Here is an 11,583-nt window from a genome sequence, read left to right on the forward strand (position 1 = left end):
TCCGAGAGGTCCATTGCAAAGTGGTCGTGGTAACTTTTACGACGTCTTTACAACGTTGCAAAGACGCAAAATATTTGCCGTTGCATCTTGGCAATTTGTCGACGTCTCTGAAACGTCATGATATGATCGCTTTTAGACGTGGTCGTTCTAGCATTATTTTTTTAATTCATCAGCATTACTTTGAAAAGAGACTAATAAATCTGCCCTTTCAAGAATCTGAAGATTTACTTTGCAATGTTTCATTACTTTATTTCATCTAAATATCTTAATCTAAGGTAGATTCATCTAATAAAATTTAAATTTAATATAGATACTTTTGGTTTATTAAATTTAATTAGTACTAAAAATACGTGCTAAATAATTGTTTAAAATTTTGTTAAAATAATTCATACTTAAAATATTTTGTATAAATATTATAGCAAAATATTCAAAAAAGAAACTAATCTATAAAGTAAGCTATTAAGTTATGCATTTTATATACTTTAAAAAATCATATTTCCGAAATTAATGCAAATCACATGTTAGCAAATATTTCATTACTGAAATATGACTTTATTTCTTATTTTTGAAGTAAGGCGAATTCACGGCTGTCTAATATGACGGAAAACTCATCGACAGTCGAGAAGCAGATCTGTACATTATTTACCGGATGCTTATATAAACAAACATCTCAAAATTTGTGCGCTTTGGGTAGCTGCCAAATTCGGACAAGGAACTGCGCAATTAATTCAGATTCTAGCAGTTCTTTCAAGTAATTTGGTAAAAATGCCATCTGTAAGGCGTTTGAAAAGACTGACTACATGTTTGAAATTGAATCAAGCAATGACTGATAATATTGCTTATATTAAAAGTAATGTATTGAATGCACTGTTAATCAAAGAACGCATTGGGAATCTTCTCATTGTTCTGTATCTACTTACTTCAACTGCCTTCAGTGAGTGAATTTGCATTGCTGTGAGCTCTTGCCTGAAGCCTCTGAATTGAGAATAATGGGTCTAGTCTGGACACCGGTCAAGATCGATATCGGAAAACCAGTCGGGATTCACTTTCCACTCGACAGCAGAAGGGAGAGCGAGTCTGGCCCCTTGAAATTCCGTCGGCAGAAAGTGAGTGGAAATTCCGTGCGGAAGTGACGTTTATTGCATAGCAACCAGTCTATCTCACCTCTACATTGCTCCAGGCTCAGGTAAAGGGCGTAGTTTGTTGTCAAAGGGGCTGTTTCGCACGTGCTTATTACTGAGGGTGGCGGTAGAAAAAAAAATCGAGTTCGAGTATATGGTGAAATTTTCGAAAAAATACGCTGCTGGATTTAGTAAAGAGTATGGAAAAAAGAAATGGGAAACGTTAATGGATATTTCAAACGCAGAAAAAAATGGCCTTTTCAAAACTTCAGGTATATGTAGAAACGGAAACATAATTTTAAGTATGATCTTTTGCATAATGGAAATTTTCTAACAGGTTACATGTTTGTAAACTATTTGTTAACAGGAATTTTATGATTACAATACATTATTTTGTCTGAAAAGGTTATGCAACAACGTCATAAGTCAAATCATTGAAATACAGCACAGCATACGCGTGTTTAATATTCCTAATGAATTTGAAACAAAAAAAAATTTTAATTTTAGCAACCCATGATTATATCAATAATTTTATTTATTCAGGAATTATACCTATCACGTAGCTACAAATATACTATGTATCGTAGATACCAATAAGCAGTATGTAAAAATAAAATATAACAAACTTTTAACAAAAGTAATAGGAAGAAAAATAAAAAAAATTAAATAACTATAGGTTAAATCATAAAACATATTATCTTGCACACACACACATATATATATATATTTTAACATATGCAGTGAAAGGAAATTGCAATACATATTCCTATTTAAACCCTTTTTAAATCAATCCCACCAGTGACCGTGACACAAACACACACATATATATATGTCATAATAAGAGCAAAGGAAAGGAAAAGCCGGAGCAGTGTCGATGCTTGCTTAGATCCATATTGAAGATAAATTTGATTGCGTAGTATGCAGGTAATGCTAACTTGGTAATATCTAAAGAACTTGGCAGTCGAAGCAGTTTTAATTCCATTTTTATTTCCAATTGATATTTGTGGCCACAAACACTTGGCACTCTAGTTGTGCCTTTCCACAGAAGATTTACATTTTTGATATTGTTGGAATAGAAAGCAAGCCAGCAAAATTAAATCTTAGCACAGTAGAGAGCAAAAGCTGAAGTCCGTAGTTATGAAAGATGGAAGCACGCGAAGAGAAAAGTTTTCGTTTACAACGACAGTTTCAGTTCCCAATGATTACGTCATCAGAGCTGCGCTGATCACAGAGTGATCTAGAAATGAAGCAATCCAGAGAAGTTATTACGATTTTAGAATAGAGAGGAAGAATTTATGTTTATAGTTATATTATAATTCTGATTCATATATTTTTATCTTACATATTCCCGCCTTCAAAAAGAAAAAGGCGTAGCGACAGAGAAGCCTTTTTAAAGAGTTAAAACACTAGCAAATGTAAAAAAAAATCATAAATCATAAAAATTTTGTCCTGTAAAGTAAAATTTATAAATATCAAATTTTTTTTAATAAATTTTTAATTTTTAGGGTCCTGTTGAATTTTTCACCATTTCAGTCCAAAAGTCTTTTTGTTTGAGAGTTCACATAATCATAATTCTTCAGGGAAAGTTCTTGTTATCGCAAAATATCACAAAATAAAACGTTTACATAATCATTACTTATAATTAAATGTAATGCACATAAATATTTATGATACTTATTTCTATAGTGATAAATTATAATTTAACATCATAAATAATAGTATTAAGATTTTCAGAATTTATGGTTTCACCGTTATCATCTTTCATTTACAGTTCCTGATTTTACCAAACTGGAAGCCTCTCAATACTTCTAAACAAACATATCCATCAATAGGGCTGTCCTCTTGAGCTAACCAGTGTGTTCTCTGCACTGGTGGCCCAGGAAGCCTAAACAGTTACTTGAAAAACTCCGTTCCTTGCATTAAGGTAACTGGCCTTTGAGAACTGCATTAATACATTCCATAATAAAAAAATATAATAATAATAATAATAATAATATAAAAAATTTACATGCATTCATAAAATGAGAGCCTCCAACATTATCTTGCATGAAGAGGGTAAAAGGAACAACTGTACAGAGGTAATTACAGGCCTCTGTTGAAGGAACCAGTACTCCCTCGACATACACTATACTTAACATGCAATCATCCATAAATTTAACATGCATTTACCATAATTTCATATTACATATCTTTAATAATTTCACTTATTTTTTACACCTACTTCATTTTTAGAATAATTATAAAATTAGTATTCAAAATTCTCAACAAAATTTCAAAAAACATAAAAACTTATCTTAATATCCTTCCCTATGAATAATTTAAATAGCTTAAAATTCGTTACTTAATTTGCTCACACATAATTATGAAAAATTAGAAAAATGAATGAACAAGAATTTCAGATTTTCTCAAAACAAATTGCAGAAATTTTAACTAAAGTTGAAATGAAAACTATTGAATCCTCAGCACATTAAATAATTTAGTTCCTGAGCTAGATTCACAAGAATGTAATAATTTTTGAGCTGTTGAAAAAGCGGAAGTGCAAATAATTTTCTGTCGCACATACTTGCAAACACTAACTCAGATCGACCTTGAACCCGCTGTAATGCTGAATTCCTAAACGGTAATTCACTGATGATTTAAAGCACTTTTTTTTTCTAAATATTGTAGAGATCGGCGAAGCAAATTAAATATTCCTTTTCACTAGGCATTCGAACTTCTCAATTTATGGAGAGATTACTTTCAATCTGTAAACACTACACGAGATTATTTTTTGAAGCACTTGCAAAACACCACAGCAGAAGAATGATCTGTTATTTTTTAAACACTGAAAAAACAAATTTGATGATTCACTTCTTTCACATTATCTTGGATTTATCACAAAACGATGATTGGAAGAGCAGAACTAAATTTTCCATTGAGGTTTCAGGCTGCAGGAAATTATTCTGCCGGCTTAATTGTCATAATAAAAGCACAAGGAAAAGAAAAGCCGGAGCAGTGTCGATGCTTGCTTCGATCCATATTGAAGAAGAATTTGATTGCGTAGTATGCTAGTAATGCTAACTTGGTAATATCTAAAGAACTTGGCAGTCGAAGCAGTTTTAATTCCATTTTTATTTCCAATTGATATTTGTGGCCACAATCACTTGGCACTCTAGTTGTGCCTTTCCACAGAAGATTTACATTTTTGATATTGTTGGGATAGAAAGCAAGCCAGCGAAATTACATCTTAGCACAGTAGAGAGCAAAAGCTGAAGTCCGTACTTATGAAAGATGGAAGCACGCGAAGAGAAAAGTTTAAGTTTACAACGACAGTTTCAGTTCCCAATGATTACGTCATCAGAGCTGCGCCGATCACAGAGTGATCTAGAAATGAAGCAATGCAGAGAAGTTATTACGATTTTAGAATAGAGAGGAAGAATTTATGTTTATAGTTGTATTATAATTCTGATTCATATATTTTTATCTTACATATTCCCGCCTTCAAAAAGAAAAAGGCGTAGCGACAGAGAAGCCTTTTTAAAGAGTTAAAACACTAGCAAATGTAAAAAAAAATCATAAATCATAAAAATTTTGTCCTGTAAAGTAAAATTTATAAATATCAAATTTTTTTTAATAAATTTTTAATTTTTAGGGTCCTATTGAATTTTTCACCATTTCAGTCCAAAAGTCTTTTTGTTTGAGAGTTCACATAATCATAATTCTTCAGGGAAAGTTCTTGTTATCGCAAAATATCACAAAATAAAACGTTTACATAATCATTACTTATAATTAAATGTAATGCACATAAATATTTATGATACTTATTTCTATAGTGATAAATTATAATTTAACATCATAAATAATAGTATTAAGATTTTCAGAATTTATGGTTTCATCTTAGCACAGTAGAGAGCAAAAGCTAAAGTCCGTACTTATGAAAGATGGAAGCACGCGAAGAGAAAAGTTTAGGTTTACAACGACAGTTTCAGTTCCCAATGATTACGTCATCAGAACTGCGCCGATCACAGAGTGATCTAGAAATGAAGCAATGCAGAGAAGTTATTACGATTTTAGAATAGAGAGGAAGAATTTATGTTTATAGTTATATTATAATTCTGATTCACATATTTTTATCTTACATATATATTTTAACATATGCAGTGAAAGGAAATTGCAATACATATTCCTATTTATACCCTTTTTAAATCGATCCCACCAGCGACCGTGTGGTAAAATCGTTGAACACTGGTAGTTCGGTCCGAGGTCCAAACACTGCGAACGGGGTTGTTGCATTACCAACATATCTCTGATAACCAATATATCTGTCATTACCAACATATTTCTCGTAATTTCCAAAAGCATAAAAATTAAAGCATACGAAACCTGTTTTAAATAAATAACCATACGAATATATAAATGTATTATAAATATATTAATATATGCAGTGAAAGGAAATTGCAGTACATATTCCTATTTATGCCCTTTTTAAGTCGATCCCACTAGTGGCCGAGCGGTAAAATCTCCGAACACTGGTAGTGCGGTCCGAGGTTCGAATCCCGCGAACGGGCTGGACGCATGGGCGTCATTACCAATGTATCTGTCATTACCAATATATCATTGGTAATGACAGATGTATCATTGGTAATGACAGATATATCATTGGTAACTTCCAGAAGCATAGAAGTTTAAGGCACAGAAAATCTGTTTTAAATATATATATATATATATATATAACTGTATAAATATATTAACAGATGCAGTAAAAGAAATTGCAGTACATATATATTTATACCCTTTTTAAATCAATCCCACCAGCGGCTAGTAAAATCGCTGAACACTAGAAGTTCGGTCCAAGGTTGGAATCCCACGAACGGGCTGGTTGCATGGACGTTTTCGTGGTTTTCCCCGTGTGTTGCGTGTATACGAGCTAGTTTTCCTTAGAATGTCCTCACGAAAGCAATCCTCACTTTAAGCAGATAGCCCTCAAGGCTTTACCATAATTACATAAAACCAAAACTAAGCACTTTTCTGATCTGAATAAATATACACAAAACTGATGTAATATCTAAAAAACAAATACTATCTAAAATACTATCTAAAAGTAGAGCACATTTAAAAAATCTGATAGCTAATTATAAATCTTGCATTATAATATTGACAAGAATTTAACCGATAATTATACAGGAATTTAACTTGTTTTATACAGGAGATTCTAGAAACTATTGAAAATTGACATTGATATCGGTACAGTTAAAACTACTTAAATGATTTTTTTAACTCAAAGCAATTTAATGTAAATGTTGAATTTAGGATAGTTGAATTATACACTGCATTTTCTTTAATGCATGTCTAATGTATTACATTTTTATACACTACAAATTCAAATAAAAGTAGAGGGAAATACATTATAATTTAAAACATAAAATTTCAAAATTTATAAATTACTCATCAAAATATGAAATTAAGTACATTGATATATACATTAGTTTAAAAATTGCAATTTTAAATTAAAAGTATGCACCCCTTCTTTATATGTGAAATAGAAAAACACCAAATATATTATTTTCACTAAAATTTAATTAAGGCATTGGTAATGTAAAATAAATAAATAATGTAGAATCGTCAGCATCAAATGCGTTATTTCTATAGCGAAATACTCGAGTTTTTCACAAATCTTAAGAAATTAAAATATCTATTACGTACACTTTCAAAAACAATTCGTGACCTCCGCCGTCCTCAGTTTAGCTCCAAAACGACAGTCAGAAACTTAAACGGCAGCTGTCCAGCTGACGGGAAAATATCCGACGCGTCGATCTCTGTAATGATCGAGACGATGACACCAGACTCGCTCTCTGTCGAGTAGATCTCAAAATGCGACCCGTTCTTCTATCTCGACGGTGTCCAGACTAGGGCCCTTAATCATCGTAGGAATGTCGAATTTGTGCTTATTTTGTTTCTGAATATCTGCTCTACAAGAAGACACCAAAAGTTTGGATAAATCATTTAGAAAATATCAAAAGCAACGTGCTACAATGCTAATCGTGAATATAGTGTTTGTGAAATAGTGATCTGTTTTGGTGTTTTATGTGTTTCCGTAGTTGTTGTTCTCCAATCTTCATTGTTTCCAGCGGTTCAATATTTGGATACACGGATTAGAGATTCGGTTATAACGTCCTAAGTGCTATATCGTATATCATTCATATTAAACGATTATTTTGTTGGTGCTCAGAATTAATTCATGTAAAACCAAAAATAACATACAATGGTAAGGCATTTTCTGGTTTTGCTGAAAATGATCAATACAGAAGCAATAACAATTCAAGCTGTTATGGTATGTTCATTATTTTCAAAATACAAAGAAATTATTGGACTGGTACCAGTACTTAATATGACTGCTGAAGATGAATTAGATATATGTGGGGATTTTAAACGATGAACAAATTAATTAACGAAAGACATTTTAATTAGACAAACGATTATTACATAAATTTAACATTTAAGAGAATTAAACAAGTAATGATTCGTCAAAGTTCTTTTTGAACAGAAGCAGCGTCTCTGCTCTCACGTCAATCGTCTATAATCTCAAAACGGTAATTCCCCTAATTTTTGCTTGGCGCCTTCGCAGCTCGTAGAGAGAATGACGTCACGGCATCTGGTTTTCATCACAGCTCCAAGCGATCGGCACTACATTTCGGCCATCCGAGGGTGGACTGGCCCTCCAGGACACTGCAAAATACAAACAAAAAAAAAAAAAAAGCAACAAGCAAGAATATACAATAACAGAAATAAGTGTTCGTGAAAAATTTTAAGGTGCCGTCCATTTCTTGAGGAATTCGGCACATGTGGTGGTGCATATGGGACCCTCATGGCATCCTTCCTTTATTACGTCATAGGTGTTACCACCCTTAACTTTCTTGATCTTATAAGGTCCGAAGTACTTCGCTCTTAATTTTAAGTGTGGTCCGAATTGAGTCCTTTTGATTGCCACTAAGTCACCAAGTTTGTACGGCTGTGCTTGTCTTCTTTTGGCATTATATGTCTTTTTATTTTCCTGTTGGACTTGGAAAATTTGCCTCTTGGCTTGCTTTCGTAATTCTTCTCTTTGAGACTCGAATTGAGATTGAAACTCACTTTCTATCAGCTCTTTAAGCTGATCGGTGCCCTTACTGTTCATTTTAGTACCGAAGAGTAATTCAAACGGAGTGGTGTTAATGCTTCTTTGATATGTTGAGTTAAGCGTTCTCTGAACTTCGTGTGTATGTTTATACCATTCGGTTGGTTTCTTTAAGGACAGTTTCGCTAATACTGATATAATGACTTGGTTGATTCGTTCGACTTGTCCATTTGCTCTCGGCAGGCCTGTGGTGATTAGATGATGTTTAATATCTTCTTTAGCACAGCAGTCAGAAAACTCACTGGATGTGAAAGCCGTTCCTCTATCAGAAATGATCTGACAAGGGCTTCCAAAAATGGCCTTAACTTCGCTATAACCTCGGCTGAGGTCGTAGATTTTGTTGGATAAATTCAAGTAAATTTAGTAAAGGCGTCGACCACTACTAATAGGTGCTTGTAGTTTTTATGGGTACTTTCCAGAGGACCCAAGTGATCTATATGATAAGTATGCAACGGAATGTCCTCTTTGAATCGCGGATGTAAAAATCCTTCCTTTTTCCCAGCTTTACGATTTATTAAGATGCAATGAACGCAATTCGCGATAACGTTTTCTATCTTCTGCCGAAGTTTGGGAATGAAATAGTATTCATCCAGGTGTTTCTCTGTATGTTTGATACCGGTGTGCCCTTTCTCGTGAGCATCTTTTATGATTTCAGTCTGCATACTTTCCGGTACGACTATCAATTCTTTACCGTCAATAAACTTGTATAGTACGCCATTTCTATTACAATAATTTTCATAACTTGAGGTTTTCAATAATTCCTTAATGGTTTTTTATTTCAGTGTCATTTTCTTGAGCAAGTTTTAATTTAGGTAAGATATTTTCAATAGAAATGCATAAGACGTTTACAGGAGCTCTACTTAGAGCATCTACATGTGGCATTCTAACACCTTTACGATGCTCTATAACATAATCGAATTCTTGTAACAACAGAGCCCAACGAGCAACACGCGTCGCTAAATCTCTTTTTTCCATCGTCCGTTGAAATGCTGAACAGTCCGTCACTATCTTAAATGAAATTCCCAAAAGGTAAACACGGAACTTTTTCAGTGCTTCTACGATCGCGAGGACCTCCAACTCGTAACTTGAGTACTTTTTCTCTGCATCAGAGGTTTTCCTACTCATAAAATAAGTGGGGTGAAAACTGCTATCACCTGGGGGTTTCTGCATTAGAATCGCCCCATATCCTTCTATACTGGCGTCTGTGTGTAGTTCGGTTTCATAATTAGGGTTATAAATTGCAAGTACAGGCTTCTCAGATAGCGCTGATTTCAAACGATTGAATGCGATCTTTTGTTCTTCACCGAATTCGAACTTATTACCCTTTTTTAGCAGGTCGCTAAGTGGCTTGGCAATTATAGAGTATTTATTAATAAATTTTCTGAAATACCCTGTCAGCCCAAGAAAACTTTGGATCTGTTTTAAATTAGATGGTTCAGGGAAATTTATAACAGCTTGCGTCTTCAAGGTGGATGGGAAAATTTTACCCTCTTCTATGACATGACCTAAAAAGTCAATTCGTTTCTTTAAGAATTGGGATTTTTTAAAATTTATTTCCAATCCGTATTCACTCGCTAGATTTAAAACTTGACTCAGCCTCTCGATTCCCTCTTCGTATGAGGCGGACAAAATGATGATATCGTCCATGTACGGCAAAACGATGCCATCGTTAACTAACGGTCGGAAAATGGTATTTATGAATCTCTGGAATACAGCTGGTGAGTTACAGAGTCCAAACGGCACTTTCAAAAACTGGTACTGTCCTTCATGCGTAACAAATGATGTGTACTTCCGACTTTCCTTTTCGACGTCCACGTGAAAAAAGCCATTTTTGAGATCAATAGTGCTGAAAACACGTGCTTCTTGAAGGCGGTTTAGGATATCCTCAATCAGGGGAAGGGGAAATCTATCCTTTACGACAACTTTGTTTAAACGACGATAATCAACGCAAACTCTTGGTGTCCCGTCTTTCTTTTTAACGATGACCAATGGGCTGGAATATTCCGAAGAACTCTGTTCTATAATTCCTGACTTTAGCCATTCGGATATTTGGGTTTCAACAATTTTCTTTTCCGCAAACGGTAATCTACGCGGTTGATGCGATACTGGTTCGTTATTTTTAACGAAAATTTTTAACTGTATGTCCGTAGATTTGGTCTTACATGGCATATAGTTCGAAACTAGCTGTTGAACAGTCTCTTTAAAGTAGTTTGGAACACTAGGTGCAATGTTTATTTCTTCTTCGTTACTAGCTAGGTCAACAGGTAAAACAGATACAATATTTACTTTCTCTACACTCTGTGACTTACTTTTTATGGTAACCCCATTTTCATTTATTAATATTTCACCTTTTAATATTACGTTTAAGCCTAAAATGGCTTCATGTGTCATTACATTGTTGTCTACAACACAAATATCTGCAGTACACTGGAAATCATTAATTTTAATATTACCTTTAAAGAAACCTAGAGGTTTTACTTGACATTTACCGAACCCACTCAGCGTTGAACTTACGGGCACGAGGCCTTCGATATTCAGTTTATCAAAAGTCTATCTACATAACAAAGTAGTTTGACTTCCTGTGTCTATTAACGCGGTTACATATACATCATTAATTTTTACTTCTTTGGTCAACTTCGAGACTACATCAATATTCACGGTTGATACTTCTGGTTTCGAATTCGTATTTGAGCATTCGAAACTTCGGTGCCCAAATTCTTTACATTTAAAACACTTGACTCCCTTATCTTTATGAACACATTGTTTGGAAATATGACCGCTTTCACCGCAGTTGAAACAGGTTGTATTGCGTTTAATTTCAGGAATTGTTCCTCGACTATCGGTTACGTTACGCTTTGTTTGGTTAACAGAATTTTTTGAGTCATATTTATGTCTAGATTCAATTTTTTGTTTACTTTCAGATTTTGTTTTTGACGTTCGCGACTTTTCTTCATCATCACATATCTGTTGATAAAGCTTCAATTTGTTCTTAAAATCAGTTAATGTTTGTGACCCATACAAGCAAGATTTTTTAAACGCGGAGCCTGGTATACCATCTATAACATATCGTATTAAAGCAACATCTTCAATTTGACCATTTTTAGCAATTCGTTTCATATTTAAAAAATACTCATCAAATGTTTCATTGCTCTTTATTTTTTGTTTTGATAATAACTCATGCAGTTCGGCCGAATTGCAGCTACACCGGAATTCATCAAGAATAGCATTCTTAAAAATTTGCCACGAGTTCAACTTTGGTTCACTAAGAACAAATAGCTTTGCTTTGCCTGTCATCAGGCGTTTAGCAAA

The sequence above is a fragment of the Stegodyphus dumicola genome, chromosome 10 (genome assembly GCF_044657685.1).
Source record: "Stegodyphus dumicola isolate Sdum_Otavi_A_Nest chromosome 10, ASM4465768v1".
Lineage (NCBI taxonomy): Eukaryota > Metazoa > Arthropoda > Arachnida > Araneae > Eresidae > Stegodyphus > Stegodyphus dumicola.